The 16,950-nt window shown below is 37.5% G+C and overlaps 1 protein-coding gene across 1 annotated transcript in view; it reads left to right on the forward strand.

Annotated features, from left to right (window-relative positions):
* The window catches only part of FGF2 (fibroblast growth factor 2), a 65,906-nt gene that overhangs the window by 33,311 nt on the left and 15,645 nt on the right, over positions 1–16,950 (forward strand). The gene's annotated exons all lie outside the window — the stretch shown is intronic.

A 16,950-nucleotide genomic window follows, 5' to 3' on the forward strand; every position in this document is an offset into this window, starting at 1 on the left:
TTTTTTTAATATTTTATTTCTTTCTTTCACAGAGGGACAGTGAGAGAAGGAGCACATCAGGGGGAGGGGCAAAGGGAGAGGGAGAAGCAAGCCGACTCCTGGCCCAGCGGGGACCCCAATGCAGGACTCCATCCCAGGACCCTGGAATCATGACCTGAGCCGAAGGCAGATGCGTAACCGATTGAGCCACCCAGCCACCCCAGCCATTCTTATTGTCTTACTTATTATCTTAACCTAACCTTTTGCTTGTTTCTGAGGCCCTTATTTATCTGACCTTACTCTATTTCTATAACTTCTTTTTTTCTTTTTTACTATTGTATGTCATTCACACTCCAGAATCAGAGAGTGAGGAGGGAAGACACTTAAAGTATGTTTAAATCCATCTACACATATACATCTTAGAACACAGAGAGGAATGGAGGGAGCCGATGTGGAGACAGAAAAAAAGTTCTGAAAATAAGAGATAAAGTGGAAGATATCTTATTGTTGCCATTTGTATTTTTGAGTAGGAAAAGGGGAGAATCAAATATTTTAGGGGACTCAAAATTAAATCCCTTTTAGTGGAATTCCTTAATTTAAAAAAATTCATGGACCGTCTTTTGGTCATTGCTCTATTCCTAACTCCGTTGGGTCATACAGCCACAGTCTTTTCTATTGTCATCAATGGTGGCAGGATTTATGTTCCAGTGCCGGGCTTGGTACACAGTAAGTGCTTGATAAATGTTTGTTAGATGCAGAGTGTATATAAGACAGTTAAATCCAGACATGTCTAAACTAAATAGGCACCGACAAAGTCAAATAAAAAGGTGCATTTTTCATATATTAAATGAGGAGAGATGTAGAACCTAGGTTTATGAATTCACCATGAAATACAGACATCTGTTAAGCTCTCAATACATGTACTCCTGACACTAAGACCAAAGCTAGGGGGGAATGAAGGCTTCAGTAGTTAGACCACACAGTGAGCATACTTTTCTCTTCGGGCGTAGGGCCCTTAAAACAAGTTAGAGTTAGAAACATGGGAAGAGAAAGCCATTGTATTTGGGTTTTTTTTCTTTTTTAGATCTAGAGTCTTTGGATCAGATAACATTTTTAAAATGGGTGTTGATTGAATAGCTTCCTGTTCATTTGAGGAAATAATATTTATAAAGTGATAAACATAGAAAGACATTAACCCTAAGGAGGTTTAACATATTCAGTTATTCACTGAATTATTTTGGTACATTCATTTCCATCCCAGGGCATAGTATTTTTGTGCAACCAGTCAAAGTATTTAACTTCAGTAATCGAGATAACTGTGTAAGGATGTGGCGAACATTTTTTTATTTTTATTTTTTAAAGATTTATTTATTTATTTATTTATATTTATTCACTTGACAGACAGAGACCACAAGCAGGCAGAGAGGCAGGCACAGAGAGAAGAAGGGGAAGTAGGGGCCCCGCTGAGCAGACAGCCTGATGCAGGGCTCGATCCCTGAACCCTGGGATTCTGACCTGACCCGAAGGCAGAGGCTTTAACCCACTGAGCCACCCAGGCGCCCTGGATATGGCAAACACTTTTGAAGAATTTTTCCCACTCTTCTAGCTTTTAACCATTAATTTCAAATATCCTATTTTAGAGAACTCAACTGCAGAGTAGTCCACTTAACTTTATTAACCTGGACCTCAGCACAGGGACATTCTTGGGGGTGGAGCCATGATCTTCTTTAACTGTGATCTGTTTTTTTTTAAATTCTTAGTGCTGCTCAAGAAGAGGCCCTGTTTCTTCCTAGAGACTTTCAGGCAAAGGAGCTGTTTCCAGCTTCCTGCTAAATCCACTCAGCTATGTCATGCAGGGGATGCAGGGAAGAGTTTTCCTTGGGAGGGCCTCCTCAGAAGTTTTGGAGATGGGCCTTGAGCTCTTGGCTGGAATCAAGGTTTTCCAGAGCAGAGGCTGTAGTTCTGCTCGTCACTGATTGGGAGACGTGCTGCCTGGGCTATTTTCATGAGAGTCAAATAAAACTCTCTTGTCTTAAGCCTGCTTTGAAAGGTGTTTTCCTAATGATTTTACCAGTCAAATAGAATGACTGTGTGGGAGAGCGTAGTTGAATAACTGGAACACTCTGGGCAGCTTCCCTTCTCCACCCTGTGCCCCTACTTGGCTCTCTTCCCCCTCAAGCTCCTCCTTTCCCAGGAACACACTTGCTACTCTGTTTTCTGTTCTGGAGCTGCCTGAATTGTATGATTTTTATAGATGACTGTAAACTCTTCAGTCCAGAAAGAGGTGCCAGGAACACAAACAGCCCAGCTCACTGGTACTCACCCTGGGGGGCAGGGGAGGGGAGTGACCAGCCAAGCTGGTTGTGTTATCTCCATGGGGCACTTAACTCTGAGAGAAATTTCAGGCTTTCTCACATCATCCAAGAAACATTTCAAAAAGAGAAAGAATCACCAAGAAAAGGCTGTCATCAGGAGGTGCTCCATCTCTTGGGTATGTTGGATTGAGGGCAAAAACACTTGCCTGTGGCAGCTTACATTTTTACGGTGAATCTTATATGAGCTGTTTGTGATTTCTGGGTACTCCAGCCTTTGGGAAGAGGGATTTCAAATTGGTGACCCACAAGCCAAATCAAATTACTGTCATAGACCATAGGTGTGTGGGGGGTGGGGAGCGGGGAGAGAGAGAGAGAAGGGAGATGGGAAGGAGTGAGGGAGAGGAGAAAGAAGGAGATGGGGAGTAGTGGAGATTCAAACTCTCTATTTGGCTGGTACTGAGTAGTGGCTGCCCTACTGGCTGGGGACATGCGTCCTGTAGTCCATGGTCCCTGACCAACCCTACTCCTCACTGTTCTGTGTTACTTGCATGGTCCCTGTAGGCCTTTGAGTTGGCTACCCTGCTTTTAGTACAAGTATTTTCATTTTTCATAGTGTTCCTTGAATGCTGAACTCTATTTTTCTGAGACAAACCAAAGAGGTTAAGGACTTTTCAAGAACTGATTTGCATTATAGAACGAAAATTTAGGAACATCAGCAGTTGTTTCTCAGTGAAAATATTTCTCAGCTGTAGCAGTGGCCGACCCTGATTGAAGGTCTTTCAACTATCTGTTCCATGTTAGGCTATTGATTTCCTCCAGGGCCTATCTGCTACTGGCCTCCCACAACAGAGCAGCTCTTCTAGAGCTTCTGAAGGCCTCTGCTAGAAAAAGTCTTCTCACAAATAGCACAGACGCCTGCCACAGGGGCCAGTGAGCTTCCTGCTAGCTCACTAGATATTGTAGGAGATGCAAAGAAATGTGAAGTGATCACATGTTCTGTATTCACCAAAGCAGTTCTTGGAGTTCTTTTGCGAATGAAAAATATGAAAATCTGTAGGCATTCAGCTTATGTGAGACACCAAAAAATATTTTTGTCTTGTCTTTGTACCTCTTCCCCCACCTAATGTTTTAATATGACCACAAACAAGTAGCACAAGTGAGACATGAGCATATTTCTTTCTTCTGACCCCGTATCCTCACCTTTTAGCGGAAGTATTCAGAGGCTGCGAAGAGAATGGAGGAAATGGAGAACCCGTGGTTGCAGAATAGGCCGCAGGCCACATAATCAGCCTCTGAATAATTTGATAAGTAGTAAAAGCTAACAACAACAAAAAAGAATTTTCAAAGATTCCTCTTTGAATCATCTCATGTATTTTCCCCACGATTATTAGATTAAAATTAAAATTTAGTATTAAATGAAACTTAACATAAGGTTTTTATGTTGTAAAACGCAGTTGACATTGAACATCATAAAAGTTAGAGGTGCTGATCCCCCACCTGACAGTCAAAAACCTGCATATAACTTTTAACTGCCCAAAACCTTAACTACGAAGAGCTTACGGTGAATCAGAAGTCTGACCGATAAAATAAACAATTAACACCCATTTTATATGTTGCATGTTTTTGTATACTTTGTTCTCAAAGTAAGTTAGAGGAAAGAAAATGTTAAGAAAATCATAAGGAAGAGAAAATACATTTCCAGTGCTGTGTGTAAGAGGAACCACACGGTTCAAACCTGTGCTGTTCAGGGGTCAGCTGTATCCTGTTTTATTCCATGTGCCCAGATAGGACTGAGCTCATAGTTGACAGTAAGCTGTAGAACGAAAATACCCATATACTGTGGAGGCCAGTTATTTTGTCTATGGACTGTACTACTCTGGGATCTTAATTTCTTCCATTTCTATTTTACCATAGAAATTGAAGTTATAGTAAAAATAATGTCTGGAGGCTTCTATCTTTTTGATATTCTTTGACTTTTATTTTTCCCCTCAAATAATTCTATATATTTTAAAGTACCTGTATCGTATGTTAATTATTAAACTAGATGAGATTTTTAATAAAGCTGACATTTTAAAATTAATTTTACTTATTTTGAGGTAATGATAGATTCACATTCAATCGTAAGGAGCAATACAGAGAGATTCCATGTACTCTTCATTCAGTTTTCCCCAATTGTAATGTCTTGTAGTACCACAGTACGATACCACAACCAGGGTATTGACTTTGACACAGTCGATACAGAACATTTCCACCATTACAAGGATTTCTTGGGTTGTCCTTTTATAACCACATTCAGTGCCTCAACCCCACCTCTGGAAACTACCAGTCTGCCCTCCATTTCTACAATTTTGTAGCCAACTTATTTTTTTAGAAACATTTCTCTAACTGTTTGGCTCTAGAGAGAAAAGACCATTGAACACTTACATAGGGTTGATGACTTCTATAGGTGGAAGTGTATATTTCTAGATGCGTACCGTCTTGGATGTTTTGTGTTGCTCTGCCAGGAGGGCTCCTGAAATCTGTGGGCTCCTGAAATCCAGATTACTGAGACCTCAGTACTGCAGCTGTTCTTGCCAGAAAATGCCCCTGCCAATGGTTGACAGAATTTTCCTACCTGATTATGCTAGTCCATAAAGCCAGCTAAGAATTGCCCTTGGTGGCTGAGCAGTTCAGCCCTCTTTTTGATGCTGGGATAGTCAGATACTGTCTGGAGGTGCTGACAGCTGTGGAAAATGTGTGGAAAGATGTTTTCTCTACCTATCAACCTGTTGTGACTATTTACTGAGGAACACTGAGACTGCGGACTCTTTCCTCTTCCCTCCATCTTTGATGTTCCCTGCAGCTCTGCTTTGACCCTGTATTACGCTCGGAACTTCTGGAATGCCTCAGGATGCCAAGTAGTTTTTTCTTTCTTGCTGTCAGTCTGACTCAATTATCTGGTGCCACTATAGAAGTAAAACCAGTTGCTGTTCTTAAACTAGCAGCTGTGTTATTAGAAGAGCCAGGAAACATCTGACGTCTCCCACCTTTTGGGCCTGGTGTTATACTTGCTCTTATGTGTAGCTCAGCTAGCCTGACTGCTTCTATTTTAGGTCATGAAATGAAATATGACATCCAGTTGAGGAGATATTGGAAGAAATTGCTTTTGTAGATTTTTATGGATTAGAATTGCTTATGAGAACCCTCTCTTTGGCATAAATCAGCTGTACATTTTAAATTTTTTATAATTGTGGAAATTGAATAGTATAGTGTAGACGCAAAATAATTATGGAAAGAAATTTGGTATTTTTGACATAATATATTTCACTTTTATTTAAATGATTTTGAATGTTTTATCATTATTGAACATAATAAAAACAATTTTTACTTTATGGATATAAGAATTGATGTTATTGAGCTCATGTCCTGACTGAGTAGTAATGAAGGAACTCAGATTTCTGAGGTTCTTCCTGCCCTTCTTTTCTTCCTGTTTTTCTTTCTCTCATATTATATTCCATTTAATCTTCTTTGCAAACTGAAGAGTTGCTGAGAATTTTAGTGAACCCTCTGTGTGCCATATGTTCTTATTTATAACTTTTATTTTTTTTTAAAGGTTTTATTTATTTGTCAGCAGAAGCACAGAGATCTGCAGAAGACCAGGCAGAGCAGGCAGAGCAGGCAGAGGGAAAAGCAGGCTCCTCCTGAGCAAGGAGCTAGATGTGGGACTCAATCTGAGGACCTTGGGATCATGATGGGAGCCAAAAGCGGAGGCTTCACCAACTGAGCCACCCAGGCATCCCATTATCTATTAATTTTAACATTCAGTTGAGTTGTGAAGAAAATGGAGTATGGGTTTTGGGTTCTGGGATGAAAGACAAAAGGAAATAATAGAAAATGAAAGTTTAATGAGAGTGGCTGTGTGGAACTTGTTAGTCGTTCGTGTTCACATCAAAAGGAAGAAATAAAATATAGGTTGCTGATCTTTGTTGATTGTTACCTCAAGTACTCCACATATATATGGAGATTTTACATTTTTCATTTTCATTAAATGAGTTTCTTGTGTTACCTAGGCTCTTTTGTCAGTAATCTACATTAAAAAGTTCTTAGTGCCTGGTCTTCAGCATTAAATTGGGTGATTCCAATGTATTTTTAAAAATATTTTTAAAATTTATTTGACAGAACACAAGTAGGCAGAGTGACAGGCAGAGGGAGAGGGAGAAGCAGGCTCCCTGCTGAGCAGAGAGACAGATGCAGGACTCCATCCCAGGACGTGAGTCGAAGGCAGAAACTTAACCAACTGAGCCTCCCTGGCTCCCCAACCAACATAATTTTTTGACTCAAAAATATATTTCTAGTGGAAAGCTAAAACATTCTATCACTCAGTTTTAAGTGTTAAAGTTGGTTTTGAATGAGTAAGAAATTAAAATATGTTCAGTGTTCTGCGATGAGGATGCTGGGAAATGGCAGTACCTGTCATCTGCAGACCAGTAATACAGCATAAGAGAATCTGAAGCAGGCTTCATGCCCAGCACAGAGCCCAATGCGGGGCTCAATCTGATGATCCTGAGATCATGATCTGAGCCGAAACCAAGAGTCAGCACTTAATGACTGAGTCACGCAGGTGTCCTTAGACGCCTGCTTTTTGATTACCTTCATGTATTGAGAGTTTCTGTTTGCTTTCATTTCAAATTATTTAAATGAAAAATAACATTAATGCTAGCCCATCTAAGAAACACTGTGCAGTTGCCAATAGAAAACTTCTTCAAGAAGTTGTTTGCATTCACTGTTCCCAAATTCTTACTGTGGTTAAATCCAGTGAATTCTTTTCAGTCATGTTAGCCATCTCCTTTTGTACCATTTGACCTTATTTGAAGGTCCCACTTGAATTGTGTCTTCAGTTGGTTTTTTTTTTTTTTTTGAAGATTTAAAAAAAAATTATTTATTTATTTGACAGACAGAGATCACAAGTAGGCAGAGAGGCAGGCAGAGAGAGGAAGAAACAGGCTCTCTGCTGCAGAGAGCCTGATTCGGGGCTTGATCCCAGGACCCTGAGCCAAAGGCAGAGGCTTTAACCCACTGAGCCACCCAGGTGTCCCCTTTCCATTGGTTTTTACTCTTCCTGGTTTTCTACCGTTGACTATTCCCTTGGGGTTTCATTAAATTTATGGACCATTTGAAGGGAGAAGTGACACCTTCATTATAGTGAATCTTCCCATTTATAAGCATTCATACCTCCCCTTTTAAGTCTTTTGAAAATGACTTTTGATAAAGTTTTATAATGTTCTCCATAAAAGTGTCCTAGGAACCTTTAGTTATTATCACAAATGATATCTTTTAAAGAAATAATTACATGTTGTGAGTTATAGAAACTCAATTGATTTTTATATATTTTCTATCAAGCTGCCTTGCTGAACTATTTCCAATGGTTTACTTGTATTTTATTTTGACATTTAGAACACATTATTTAGAACTAGTCTTAGATTTATGGAAGAGTTGCAAAGATTTTTAGAGTTCTCCTATACCCTTCCCTTCATCCAGCTTTCCCTAAGGTTAACTTCTTACATAACTGCGGCACTTTTGTCAAAAAAAAAAAAAAATCATATGAAACATTACTGTTAACTAAGCTGCAAACTTTATTTGGATTCTACCATTTTTTCCACTAATGTCCTTTTTCTATTCCAGGATCCAGTCTAGAATATCACATTGCATTTAGTCTTTGATTTTTAATGTAGAAAATTTTATCACCTTCAAAGAATAAAAGTTTTGTCCCTTAGTTTCCATGTGCGTGTGCGCATGCACACATGCGTGCTGTAGGTATCAGGTATACCTTCCTGTACGCTTGGGCTGACCACTGTTACCCAGGCTCTACTTACTCTACACACTTTACTCCCCCTAGAAATGTTGGTGCTTCCCAAGACTGTATCCTTTGTCCTTAATCCACACCTAATATACATGGTTCTGGAGGCTCTCATCCATTTTATATCTCCCTGTGTGGATTGGGTGTAGCCTCTGTGCCCCGCACTCACTTGTTTGCTACAATTACCAAATCTTGATTTCTAGTATAGATTTCTTTTTTGACCTCTAGGTTCATATGACTGTCTTTGGAATATCTCTATCTGGATTTTCCACAGACTTCCAATATGTCTTAAGGCAGCTCATCTCATTGTCTTCTCTTGTCCCTCCTCTTGCGTTTGTCATCTTCATAATCTCCCAGTTATCCAAGACAGAGAAACCTGGGACTCATTCTGAACTCTTCCCTCCCTTTCTTCCTTGCTCTTTTTTCCTTTCCTTCCTTCTCTGCCTTCTCTCACCTCCATTCCTTTCCCTCCCTTTATGTCTGCTCCTATTAATTCTATTTCCTTCATTTCTCACATATTTATCAGCTTCTCTCCATTCTATTTCATTAAAAGCTCTCATCATGTCACACTATCAAACTCCTTAACATATTATCCAGAGATTCTGGCCTATCCATCTCGTCTTGTCCCATGATGCCCTTTTCCACAGCACATACAACACCTCACTCTCTGTGCCAGTTCTACCTAATCACCTGACATCCCTTGGATATGCCGTGTTCTTCTCTTACTTCTTTGGAAGTTGTATATGGACTTTTTCTTTTTTTGGTTCCTGCTCTCTTTTCCTGACTAACTCCTGCTAATTTCCTTGGTCTCCAGTCAGTTGTCACTGTTTCCAGGAAACCTTTAACTTCCTAGCCTGGGTTATAGCTACTTCTGAGAACTCTAAAGGTAGTTTGCCTGCATTTCTCTCCTGGCACTTAAAGTATGGAGCTTGTTTGGTTATGTCTGTATACCATTGCTCTACTCTTTGACAATACTGTATGTTCTACAAGGTCAAAGAACAATGTATTTTGCTTTGTACTTCCTATTGCTTAGCACAGTACCTGGCACATAGCTGTTACTAATAAATGTTTATTGAATGAATAAATAAACATATTCACCATTCTTGGAAACACAGACTTGACTGTTTACAAGAATGATATCTTTCAACAGAGACAGAACTCTCTAAATGTCAGCTTCCTTATTTATAAATGAGAAGGGTACACTAGAAGATCTCTGAAGTCCTTTACAGCTCTAACAAATTGGTATTTATGATTTTAAGATTTATCATCCTTGAGGATATTCAAAAGAAAACAGTACAAATTCTGGGGGAAATTCCAAGGGAGTTCCAAAATATTTTGCCAGTGACAATAACCCTGGAATAATAATTTGGTTTTTTGGTTATATTGCGTAGATAAATTGTCAAGTGCTAATAATCCGAGCACGTGGACATTTGAGTGGTTTATTTAGGATAATCAGAGTTTCTTTTCCTTTGCTAACATAGCCAAATCATTTTAGGAAGACTATAAATTTTCCTTGGCTGAAGATTTTCAAGTGAAAGCAAGATGGCTATTTCTCTTGGATACTGTAGATGAGATTTAAAATGTAGCTGTATAATGATGGGACTAATTGACCACTAAGGTCTCACCTGGTGATAAGATCCTTTAATGTTGTGGTTTACAGCTTTTGGTTTTTTTGTATTATTTTGTTTTTTGGTATAACAGGAAAAATAAAAAAGAGTTGGATAGCACACTGTTTTTCCAAGTTCATCTTACTGGATTTAATATCAACATTAGAAAGCCACCAAAAGTTTATGTTTATCAAAATTGTTGACTTATATGTATCCAAAAACTTAATATTGTGAGTGGTCTCCAGCTTGCTGAAATGATCTGGGTTAAATCAGCGTCCAAGGCCCAGTTTAAAAAGGTCTCTTAATGTAGTGGATTTTTAAAAATAGCATATATTTATCATTGATATAGAAAACCACATAAAACAGGACCTTGGGATCATGCCCTGAGCTGAAGGCAGACACTTAATGACTGAGCCACCCAGGTGCTCCCCTTATATATCTTTTAATTGAGAAATGTCCTCTCCCTCTTGGAACTCATGAACTCATGAATGTGATTATTTCCATAGTCGTGTTTAATATGGTACACACTTATATTTTATTCTAGATTATTTTAAAATGCTGACAATGCTAACATTATTATGTTCCTATAAAAGGAATGAAGAAAAATTCTCCAATGAAGAAAAATTTCAAAATATCAAAAGTTATATGAAAATAAAATATTTTTGTTTCATTATTCCATAACTGGTAACTCTTTGGGATAGTTCTCTACTAGTCTGTATATAGTCAAGTGTATAATTTTTACATAGTAAGTATTCCCTCTGCTGTTACTTTGGGCTTTTTAAAATTTCTAATTGAAATTAGAGATCTTAATTAGAAATCTTCTCATAGGGATGCCTGCGTGGCTCAGTTTGTTAAGCTGCTGCCTTCTGCTCAGGTCATGATCCCAGGATCCTGGGACTGAGTTCTGCATTGGGCTCCCTGCTCAGCAGGGAGCCTGTTTCTCCCTCTGCCTGCCTCTTTTCCTGCTTGTGCTCCCTCTGTCTCGGTCTCTCTGACAAATCAATAAAATCTTAAAAAAAAATCTTTTTGTAGTTGTTTCTCTTAATAATAGGGAACAATTTGGCTACCAGAGGGGAGGTGAGTGGGGGGATGGGTGAAGTAGGTGATGGGGATTAAGGAGCACACTTGTGATGAGCACAGGGTGATGTATGGAAATGCTGAATTATTATACCGTACACCTGAAGCTAATATAACACTATCTTAACTGGAATTAAATATATAATATAAAGTAGTAATATGGCAAAAAAAAAAAAAGATATTTTTCTAGTTCTCATCATAGAGGCTTTGATTCTCACATTCTTTGCTTTTTTTTAATATAAATACCAAAAACTGTAGCTTTCCCTTTAAGCATGTTGAGGTTATATTATCAGGCAATTGGGAAATGTTTTCTAATTTCCTTTGTATTTATCTGTGGTTATGTTTTCTTTTCTTTCTTTCTTTCTTTTTTTTTTTTAATGTATTGCTTAATCTCTAACTTACTGTTACTTATTTCTAATATACTACTTTGTTTGATTTTTAATCCTTTTAAATGTATTGAGACTTGTTTTATGGTCAGTATATAATATGGTCAGTATATAAAAAGAATGCATATTTTGTTTAGGTGTAGTGATCTTTAAGTGTCAGTTTGGTGGGCATATTCACATGTAAAAGAGTGAAGTTGGATTTTCATCCCTCATACAAAAGTTAACTCAAAATGAATCAAAATCTGGATAAGGTAAAACTAAACCTCTAGTGGAAAAGCTTAGTTGTAAATCTTCATTCATGACCTTGGATTATGCAATGGTTTCTTAGGTTAGGACAATAAAAGCACAAATAATAACAAAATTGATAAATTGAATTTCATGAAAATTGAAAGTGTTTCTACTTCAAAGGACAACATCAAGAGAGTGGAAATTCAACCCAGAGGATGGGAGAAAATATTTGCAAATTAGATATCTGATTAAAGATTTGTGTCTAGAGTAATTGTGTCTTAACAACTCAATGATAAAAAGACAACCTAATTTAAAAATAAGCCAAGGATCTGAATAGCTATTTCTCTGAAGAAGATATACAAACAACCAAAGAGTACATGAAAAGATGCCTATTATATTACCCATCAGAAAAATGCATTTCAAAACTATGAGGTATCACTTCACACCCAAGTAGGTTGGCTATAATAAAAACAGAAACAGAGACAGAAAAACAGGGAAAAAAAACCTACCAAGAACAAAAACCCAAAACACAAACTATAACAAACGTGGTCTGGATGTGAAGAAACTGGAACCCTCAATTTCTAGTGGGAATGTAAAATGGTTGCCTTGAAAAGTCCAACAGTTCCTAAATGATTCACCATAGTCACCATATGATTTAGTAATTTGAATTTTCGATGTATATCCAGAAGAAATGTAAATATGTCTACCCAAAATCTTCTGTAGCATGTTCACAGCAGTCTAATTCATAGTAGCCCCAAACTGAAGACAAAACAAATGTTCATCAACCAACGGAGGTAAATCACATGTGGTTCATCTATTCAATGGAATGTTATTTGGCAGAAAAAAGGAAGTAATGGCTACCACATGGATGAACCTTGAAAACCTTATGCTAAGTGAAAGAAGTCAGTCATAAAAGACCATATATTGCAGCATGACTCCATTTATATGAAATATCCAGAATAGGAAAATCTATAGAAACAGGAAGTAGATTAGTGGTAGCCTAAGCCTGGGGATGGTGGTATCTGGGAACATGGGAGGTGAGTACTAAAGGGCATGGGTATGGGATGATGAAAATATTCTAAAATTGATTGTAGTAATGGTTGCACAACTCTGACTATACTAAAACAATTTAATTGTATGTACATTTGTACATTTTAAATGAATTATATATGCGTTATTATAGATTGTTAAAAATAAAGGAACCAGGAGCACCAATAGTTCAGGGTAAGAGCCTTTGATATTACTTAGTGTTATAGTGACTTTAGAAAAAAAACTTGTCAGCTGGAGTTAACTGATTTGAACAATTCAACTTCACTAGGCAATAAGCCTAGAAGAGCTTACAATGCTGGCAGTTAAATTTTTTTTGCACAATTTTCAAATGACTGTGATGTTAAGAGAATAAAGTCTCAGGTGAATGAAAGATACATGATGTAAAAAGAAAAAGGTCAAGTTGGTAGATAACTTTTTTAAAGATTTTATTTATTTATTTGACAGAGAGAGATCAAATGTAGACAGAGAGCCAGACAGAGAGAGAGGGGGAAGCAGGCTCCCCGCTGAGCAGAGAGTCCGATGCAGGGCTCAATCCCAGTACCCTGAGATCATGACCCGAGCCGAAGGCAGAGGCTTAACCCACTGAGCCACCCACGTGCCCTAGTTGGTAAATAATGTTATTCATACATTCCATATTCTTATTGATTTAGTCAATTTTTGCTTAAGATATTTTAGGGTTCTATTATTAGGTGCTACATATCTAAGATTATTATGTCTTCTTGGTGTATCTGACCTCTTATCATCTGCAATCACTTCTTCATTTCCATATTACTTGCCTTGAAGTCCACATTATCAGATATTAATATAGACATAACAGTATTCTTATACTTAAGGTGTGCATCCCCCCCACGTTTTTACTTTCACCCTGCCTTTGTCTTTGTATTTAAAGTGCTTTTCTTATTATCAACAACACAGTTGACGGTTTTTTCCCTTAAATGTAAAGGTTTGTTTACATTTAGTGTAATTATTGATAATGTTGGGTTTAATCTGCCATCCTGGAATTTGTTTTCTAATTTCCCCATCTATTCTTTCTCTAGTATTTCTTTTACTTCCTTCTTATGGGTTAATTGAATAGTTTTTGTTTTGTTTTGTTTTTTAATATTCTATTTTGCCTTATAGCCCAGCTGCCAACTGTTTGGGTAGGTCAGGAGTTAGTCTTGCTCTTGAACTCAACCTCTGGCTTGTCTTGGAAGATCTCTCTCTCTCTCTCTCTCTTTTTTTTTTTTTTTTTTTTAAGATTTTATTTATTTGATAGACAGGTCACAAGTAGGCTGAGAGAGAGAGAGAGGAGGAAGCAGGCTCCCTGCTGAGCAGAGAGCCCGATTTGGGGCTCTATCCCAGGACCCTGAGATCATGACCTGAGCTGAAGGCAGAGGCTTTAACCCACTGAGCCACTCAGGCGCCCAGAAGATCTCTCTTGATCCTGCTTTGCATTTGGTGAAGGCTCAGTGCTTGTCAGAGGGATCTTATTCAGAGGTTGTCCTGTTCCAAGCCTTCAAGGAACTGCTGCTTTGCACTCAGCAAAGGCCTGGGGGTACTTCAGGAATATTTCCCAGCCCTTCTGTTTTGTCCCAGCCTTTGATGTGTGGTGGTTGTGTACTAGGTGCAAACTCTGTGCAGGGAACTCACAGGTGGGTATGGAGTTGTTCTTTGGTTAGAGCTCCTCAGAACTCTAATTCCTCACATCAACAGCTATTAAAAGTTAATAAAGTTTTAGCTGGTTTCTCCATACTTCCCTTTTGGCAGGTTTATTCTTTCTCCTGTCAGAGATAAAAGCAGGTAGGCATCTCTTTTTTGGGAAGAGATCATTTGTATGTGAAAAATAGTTCATTTAGGTTACTTTGCATCTCAGCTTTAATGGGGTTTTAAAGACAATTTATGAAGCTTGTTTTAGGCTGTGGTTATTTTTAAAGTGTATTTTTTTTTATAATTATATGGCAATGCAAACATTTTTTTGAGCATCTACAGCTAATGTTTACTTTTTAGTGGCTTATTGAGTGATAATCACCTAGTGTGGAATACCCAAGGAATCTGTGAAAGGTCAATGAGTAAATGAATGATGGTATTTGCTTTAGGTATTAAGTCGCTGGTATTGGCCCCACATTAATATACATAATCTTTCTTATGGCCAGTAATACATACTTAATGATGGTGACCTACAGGTAGGCTAGACTTTACTGATAAAGCATCAAAAGAAAGTATAGTGATGACGCAGTCTTGCCTCATGAGCATTTATGTAGCCTTCTGAGTTAAAAAGAGATACAAATACATTCATAATTAATATGGCTTATCTGGATCACTTTAGAGCTGTATACAAGGTTTGGTCATACTCATTAAGATAATTTTGGTTTTATTTGTTACAAATAAAGCTTATTTTTTACACTCTGAGATGTTAAGAAAAAGACTTTATGCTCTCCTTGGTTTAGTTTTCATGTTTTGATTGTATTTCTTTTACCTTATATTATCTTTTAAGATTCTGTAGAAGAATTTTGTCTGGTAAGTGCAGGTTTACTTAATCCTATGCTCTCTGAAATCTAGGAGTGACTGGTACACAGAGGAGAGTCAGGCATTGAATGTTCGATAGATTTTTTTTCTTTATGTAAATTCTCAAACATTCATAAAGTAAGTAGTGCAAGTAGAAAAATAAACTCCCATGCTTCTAGTAACTGTTGACATAGGTTAATCAAGATCTTTTTTATCCTGACCACTTTATAAAAACAGTTGAGCGTCTGCTAGAGTATTTATTTTTGATTGCTAAAATATTTTAAAGTTAATCCCAGATGTTATGTCTTGTTTTACCCGTAGATTGCTTTGCCTGATACAGAAAATTTAAAAACGTAATTACAGTGACATAATAGTATCTAACAAAGCTAATAATTTCAGAATTTTTCAAACCTCGCTTTTTCATGTCCTGTTTGAGTCCATTCCACTCATACCTGAAAATACCTGGGAAAATTAACTTACTTTGTTTCTAATCTTATTTGATTAATATTATAATTTCTAAACATTTGAATATTGACTGCTTCTTTTCTATGGCTTTCAAGAATCTCCTAGCTTCTTTTCTATTGCTTTCAAGAATCTCCTATGAAAAAATTCATTCTGAGACCAGGTAAATTTTATAAACAATGTATACTTGACCCCTTTATGGTGATTTATAAGGTATATAATGCAGGTTATAAGTAGCAAAGGTCTGAGTTTGGCAATAAAGAGTTAACTTGGCTTAACCAAGAATTTCCTAAATTTATTTAGCCCCAGAACCCCTTTTTTAATGTAACCTCTATTAACTAAAATACATTTTGGAGAATATTATTTAGGCAGGGCATTGCTACCTCTGAATAGCAAAAACAGAAGCTGTTAAATTCATTTTTATTTGAATTAGATAATTATCCTCATGGAATAATCATAATCATGTAATATCTGTTTTTTCCCCTATAATATGCTTAATATTGATAACACAGTATAATAGGTTATCCTCTTCAGGATCTTACATTCTGAAAATCTTTAAAAATACTGTAAAAGCAAATCAAGTATGAGCATTTTGTTTTTTCATGGGATAGATATTTGCAAAAAAATATAGGTATACCTCACAACCCATCTGTAAAGAAAGATAAATGCATTGGTATTGTATTAAAGGGGAAGGTAGAAACAATATGTGTAGAAACGCAAGGAAATAGAAACCAAAAGATAATAGTGATCAATTAGATTATATTTTATTTGTGAAAAATTAGTTAAAAATATCTTAAAAGGGGCACTGGGGTGACTTAGTTGGTCAAGTGTGGGGTCTTGACTTCAGCTCAGGTCATGAGCTCAGGGTCTTGAGATTGAGTCTGGGTCAGGCTCTGCACTCAGTGTGGAGTCTGCTTAAGATTCTCTTCCTCTTCCTCTGCCCCTCCCTCTACCCCACTACCCTGCAAGGATGTGCACTTGCTCTTTCTCTCAAAAAAAAAAAAAAAACCAAAAAACCACAACTCTTAAAAAGTTTAAACTCAGGCAGTACTCTGGAAGTTCTCACAAGTGGTTTACATTTTCATGTACTTTTATTTTTTAAAAAGATTTATTTATTAGAAGGAGAGAAAGCATGAGCAGGGGGACAGGCAGAGTGAGGGAGAAAATCCACAAGTAGACTCCCCGCTGAGTGCAGAGCCTGAAGCCAGGCTCAATCCTAGGACCCTGACAGTTTGACCTGAAGTGAAAGCAAGAGTCGGTGGTTTAACTGACTGAGCCACCCAGGTGCCCCTACATTTTTATGTACTTTAAAATATGTTCACTTCTTTAAAACATGTAAGCAGTTAACAGGGCCAAGTGGAAGCTAACTGCACAAGGGAAAACATTCTCCATTCTGCTACTCTTCTCACTGATACTATTATACATATTATACAGTGAGAAGAGATTCTACAGGTACTCATGTTCTAAAGGTTCTGCATCTCATCCTGATATGATCTAATTGACACCCATCCCCGGCCCCCCACCTT

This window comes from Mustela putorius, unplaced genomic scaffold (genome assembly GCF_011764305.1).
Source record: "Mustela putorius furo isolate JIRA1106 unplaced genomic scaffold, ASM1176430v1.1 tig00000721_pilon_pilon_pilon, whole genome shotgun sequence".
Lineage (NCBI taxonomy): Eukaryota > Metazoa > Chordata > Mammalia > Carnivora > Mustelidae > Mustela > Mustela putorius.